General features: G+C 30.5%; 1 pseudogene; it reads right to left on the reverse strand.

Moving 5' to 3' along the window:
• Positions 1 to 625: 625 nt before the first annotated feature.
• On the reverse strand, positions 626 to 2,995 carry LOC129286553 (uncharacterized; annotated as a pseudogene).
• Between the last annotated feature and the right edge of the window lie 3,281 nt (positions 2,996 to 6,276).

The following is a 6,276-nucleotide window of genomic DNA, read 5'->3' on the forward strand; positions in this document are numbered from 1 at the left end:
TTTTGTTTAGGACTTTAAATTACTTGTTTGGTTCTGTCTATTCACTTTTTATTTTTTTTGTTTTTATTCTTTATTAAGTTGAAACTTAGTTTTTTGACAAATATATAAAAAGAATTATTTGAAAAATATATAATTACTATCATTGAAAATATGTTCTTTATAAAACTAATATTAGAATAAAAATAATTTTTAAAAAGTTGCATATGTTCAATAACTATCAATTACTTTTACATGATATTAAGTTAAAAAATAAATTTTAAATTTTGAAAGGGATTAAAAAATTATAATGACAAGAAATGTTTAAAAAAGACCATAAAATATTTTAGTTCATGATAAATATCAACAAAAAAACATACCATAAAATAAATATAATTTAAAAAAATGGCATTGTTTGGGTTGAAGTACGTCTTAATGGGTCGGGTAAGGCAGGGTTGATTAAGCATTAGGAAAATGTGCACAGCCTACCTATAAATAAGAAGCCTTGCACTATCCAGTAGCGGACCTAGGACCCTGGGCCAGTGGGGGCAATCTATTTAAAAGAAAAGATAACTATTGTCATGTCATAGAAAACTATACTAATGTCATGTAAAATTTATATAAAGTCAAATATTTACATACCTTACAATTATTGTCGACGTGGTTTCATATTTTGAAACCGTTGAATAATCAATTCATTGTCAATACTGTTAAAAACATCCTTTTCAATGTAGGTTACCAAGCAATCATTCATCCATTTATTTCTCATTCGGTTGTGTAACCGATTTTTCACAATCTTCATGGCAGAGAATGCTCTTTCTACTATTGCTGTAGCAACGGGTAAAATCATTGCTAACTTCAATAGAAGATAAACAAGTGGATAAACAACATGTCTTCCTATTTCAACTAATTTTTCTGCAAGACTATTAATATCTTTCAGAGATGTAAATTCAACACTGCTATGCATATCAATTATGTAAGTCTCAAGCTAATTGTCAAGCATCACCAAATCAGTTGAAGAAAAGTCATGTGGATAAAATTTGGCAAACTTAATCAATTTGCTCTTGTCAAAACTAGAGAATGAGTTGCCTGGATTTAAACAAGCCATGCAAAGGAGCAATTCAGTATTTGTCTCAGTGAAACGATCATTAAGTTCCTAAAGTTGCATGTCCACAATAGTATTAAATAATTCAACTCGGTAATGATGTTCTACTGTAATATCTTGAGCTTTACCTTTGCGACGTGATCTCCCTTTAGATGAGAAAAGATCTTCCATGTTTGGAACATCAATATCATGCAAATTACAAAACAGAGTTACTTCATCTAATAAAGACTCTCATCCACTATCTCTCATAACTTGTAATCGTTTCTTTGCAATGTTAATCAAATTCATGGCATTGACAATATCTTGATCTTTTCTTTGTAATGCCTGTGACAATTCATGTGAAATACCCAGTACATGTTTCATTAGATGTAAAGTAAATGCAAAATCAAAAGCTTCTATCAACTGTAAGAGACCATTAGCCTCAGCTTTTTGGTCTGCACTTAAGCCATCTTCCTTTATAATTTCAAGCACATCAATCATAGAAGAATACATTACTGTTAGATTAACCAAAGTTGCATAATGAGAACTCCAATGTGTGTCAACTCCTCGCTTGAGACTAACTTCTTGGTTCAAGCCTCATCCAGTGGAAATTTCTCCATTTTTCAAAGCTTCTCTAATTTTAGCTATTTGTTTTTCACGAAGCATATCAATTCTTTTGCAATAGCCCCCAACAACATTTAACAAAGTAGACACCAAATTGAAAAGAGAAGCAACTTGAATGTGATTCTTAGCAATGGCAACTAAGGTGAGTTGTAATTGATGAGCAAAGCAATATATATAAAATGCACATGAATTTTCTTTTAAAATCAAACTTTTGAGACGACAACATTCACCTTGCATGTTACTAGCACCATCATAACCTTGTCCATGGATGCTAGATATACTCAACCCATATGTGCTAAACAATTTATCAATTGCCCTTTTCAATGATAAAGCTGTAGTATCCTTAACATCCATTATGCCAAGAAATCGTTCAACAATGCTTCCCTTTTTATTAACATAACGTAAAGCAACAGCCATTTGCTCTTTATTTGAATTGTCACGTGCCTCATCAATAATAATGGAAAACAATTCATTTCCAAGATCATTAATAATTGCATTAGTGGTCTCCACAGCAGCAGCATGAACAATATCCTTCTGAATTTTATGAGCAGTTAAACGACTATTTTCAGGAGCTCTGTCTAAGACAATATTTTTAATTGATTCATTGTGATCAGCAAGAAACTTTAGAAGTTCAAGGAAGTTACCACTATTGGCTGACATACATGATTCATTATGACCACGAAAAGCTAATCCTTGCTTTAAAAGAAAGCGAATGCAGTCAATTGAAGCTGTCAATCGCTTTTGATATAAGTCTCGAACTTGTTCATCTTGCTTGGCAATTGCAACTTCTATGTGTTGATTTTGATTCATCAAATCTTGACATTTCTTTCAAGCAATATTGTGAGCACTATTAGGGCCTCCAACATGAGATAAGAGTCTTTCTTTTTTATTCCAATTTGTAAATCCTTCTATAACAAATGAATCACCACCAGATTGCTTCCTAAAATCAGGTTTAAAAAGGTAACAACACAAGCAAAATGCTGCATCTTTTTCTATGCTATACTCTAACCAATTGCCAAATTCATTAAACCAAGAGGGATAAAATCTTCTCAAAGTCTTCCCAATTCTTCTTTGGGGAAAATTATGTTGCATAGATTGACATGGTCCCTTTTGTAAATAAGCTCTTCTTATCTTATCCCTCTCATTAAGATGATAGGATGAAATTTTAATCCGTTTTCTCGGGTCCGATGGCAACTCTTCTAAAGATTGATTCTCTTGTTGTTGATGGTGGTGGTGAGGATTTGATTGATGATGTATGGATGAAGATTGATGCTCCTCACATGGCACTTTTCTCTTTAAGAATCTTTCCATATTCTTTTCAAAATTCAAATAATTTGTGATTCACCTATTGTAAATCAAAATTATCTAATCAATATACTGAAAAAAAATATCTCATCATAAACAAATAATTAATTAAAAATAAAAATTAATTTTATAATTAACAAATAGGCATCTCATGATCCAATTATTCTTGAAATCTATTGTTTCAAGATTCAAAATAACTACTTAGTACAACTGTACAAACAAAAGCAACTCACAATCAATTAGATTTATTCATATAATATTCTATTGCAAGCCAACATTTTGATAATCTATTACAAGCCACATGCAAATCACTTTTGTCACTTTAATCTTTAATATTGATGTGCAAAAGAAGTTCATTCCACCGTCAACACTTACCAACATTATCAAAAGTAAATCTATTAAATAATTATTTAAAAATTAATAAATAACTTTCCACAGACTTCTACCCACGTGCAAGCTCTCATTTTTCAATGACTTTTCCTTCTCAAATCACTTTTTCTACAACCTTTTTGCCTTTTCCCTTAATCAATCCCATTATCTCTCAATCTCATCTCTGGCTCAACTGTTCAACTTCTCTTTTTAGTTGACTCTCCAGTTCCATGATTTTCGTTTCCCCAATCGACAGATTCAAACATGAAAGTGAAGTTTTTTCAACTCACAGCTCTTGACTGCTTGCTCTATGTTCATAATCAAGGAGAAGATTCAAGAAAAATGGAAAGTACCTGAGTTTGGTGTGTTCTTCTTTTGCTAAAGCTTGAAGCTATGGTTCTCCAAAATCCAGTTCTTCGGTTCTCCTCCTGTGCGAGTCTGCCACTGCTTCTCTTGCGTATGAGGCCAACCGACTGTTAGGGCACAATTTTTAAAAGCTAAGTTTTGTTAGATTTTATTATTTGAAATAATTATTGTTGAGGATGAGGTTTTGTCGTTTGGGTGAGGATCAATTGTTCATTTTTTGTTTTGTGGGCTTTGTTACAAAGACTGAATTTGGGCTAAGTTTATTGCTTTAATTTGAACTAAATTTCATTGGGTTTAAAAAAAAGAGATGAGTGGGGGCAGGATGCAAAATTTACCACATATACCCATGTAAATTTTTTATTTTTAGGGGAGGCATTTGCTCACACTGACTACTACGTAGGTCCGCCATTGGCACTATCCAATGTCTTCCCAATAAAATATTGTTTCTTTTGTATTGAAAAAATTTGTTTATTTCTTAGATAGTTTTATTTTAAAATAATATTTTAATTTTAATTCTTAATGTTTTACCTTTTCTAATGAATCTAAATTTTAAATTAAATAATTTTTTTAATGAATATTTTATTTAAATAAGTTTAATAAGAAATGAAAAGTGACAGTTTAATAAAAGTTATGTTATCAACTTTTTAAAGATTTAAAGTTTGAATTTTATAAAAAAAATTAATTTTTTTATTTAAATTACAGAAAAAATTGGTCTTTTCTTATAATTTTCCTTGTGCCAAGTTTCCCAAATTCCTGATGTTAAAGATATTTTTCTCTTTCTCCTCTGCCATTGCAACTCCACATTCAGCGAGTGCTTGAGAGATCTTCCGCGTGTTCTCTGCTCTCCTCCTCCTCGCCATCATCCTTCATTCCTCTCTCTACCGCCGGCAACTTGTTAGCTTACCTTTTCCCGTCGTTCGCTTGCCACTGTGGAGGTAAGTGGTTGCTTTTTTTTTTTTTTTTTTCGTTGCCTCTCTGCTGTGAGGCAGTCTGTGGTGCGAGAGGAAGGTTTACCCAACTCCCTTTCTTCAATATATATTTTAGGAGATAGTTCATTATTAAAGCAACGGTACAAAGAAGTGGATGGATCATGCTGGCATAAAATTTCTCTCATTCTACACGTTGATATATATTAGATGGAACTGCATTCTCTTGCAGGTTTTTTTTTTTTTTTTCACCTTCCGTTAAGAAGTTGATTTCATTGTTTTGACATTTTCTCTTTGTTTTTTTTTTACAAAAAATAAAGGCACCATATTTTGTACTCTACTCAAAATCTGCAAAATTATCATTGTATTTTTTTTTTTTCACATGGGAATCTGAAATTCAATAAGCTCCTAGTCTTTAGTTTTAATCCTAGGGTACAGATTATAGTTTTTTTTTTTTGTTTTTGGACTTTAAATTACTTGTTTGGTTCCCTCTATTTACTTTTTTCTTTTTTATTTTGTTCTTTGTCAAGTTGAAACTTATTCCCATAGATAAGAAGCCTTGCAGTCTTGCACTATTGAATTTCTTCCCAGTAAAATATAATTTCTTAAATTTTATTTATTATTTTGATATTCCCTGGGAGTTACGATGCATATATAGAATTTCCTCACTATCACTAATATTCTTTCTTGATTAAAGGTCCGTATTTTAATATTATTGTGTTTCTTGGCTTTATTTTTTTTTTTTTGCACTTTCTCTATCTTTAATAAAATTAAAAACGATGTGCAATTGTTAAAGTTTTTGTGAGCAGCAAAATTCTTGCAGGGAAATGTGAACGTGTACGAGTCAATTTTTTTCCCTCTGCAAATTAAAAACGATGTGCAATTGTTAAAGTATTTGTGAGCAGCAAATTCTTGCAGGGAAACGTGAACGTGTACGAGTCAATTTTTTCCCCCCTTACAGAGGGGAATGTGTACGACTCATTAATAAACGATGACGTCTTGTAATCGTTGCCCACTTGTTCAACAAAATTTTGAAATTAAACGAATTTAATTTTCAAATTACATGTGTTAAGATTGTATTTTGACAATAATAATCATATTTGAAAACTTTTTTTATATCAAATAATTTCATGTAAATAAATATCTATTTTAGGAAAAAAATTCTTTACTTCATACATATTGGTTGTAAATATTAATGTGTGCAATTAATTAGAGTAGTTTTTAATATACTCCACTAGGTCTATTTATAAGATAGTGGAAAAAGATTAACTCTTTTTTTACAGGACACTTTACTATTTTTTATATTCACTTTTACTTTTATGTCCTTATTAAATATTAAAAAATTATTTAAAATAATTTTTTGTCGTTATTATGGGTAGAAGTAAAAACTTTAATTTAATATAAAATTAATAAGGTTTAAGATTTTCTTTTATTTTAATATGTTAGAAGTGATTTATAAATAAGACTTAAAGGAGTAAATGATTAAAAGGAAGGAAATATTTTAGGAAAATCAACATAGAATTTTTACAGATAACCAACTTAAACAATCTCATAATCTATGTGAAATAGTATATCTTGCTTCTTCATTGATGATGGGAAGATACGTTAAAAAATTGATGATGGGAA

Source organism: Prosopis cineraria, unplaced genomic scaffold, assembly GCF_029017545.1.
Source record: "Prosopis cineraria cultivar Desert tree isolate PC_DT_omini unplaced genomic scaffold, ASM2901754v1 PC11, whole genome shotgun sequence".
NCBI classification, from domain to species: Eukaryota; Viridiplantae; Streptophyta; class Magnoliopsida; order Fabales; family Fabaceae; genus Prosopis; species Prosopis cineraria.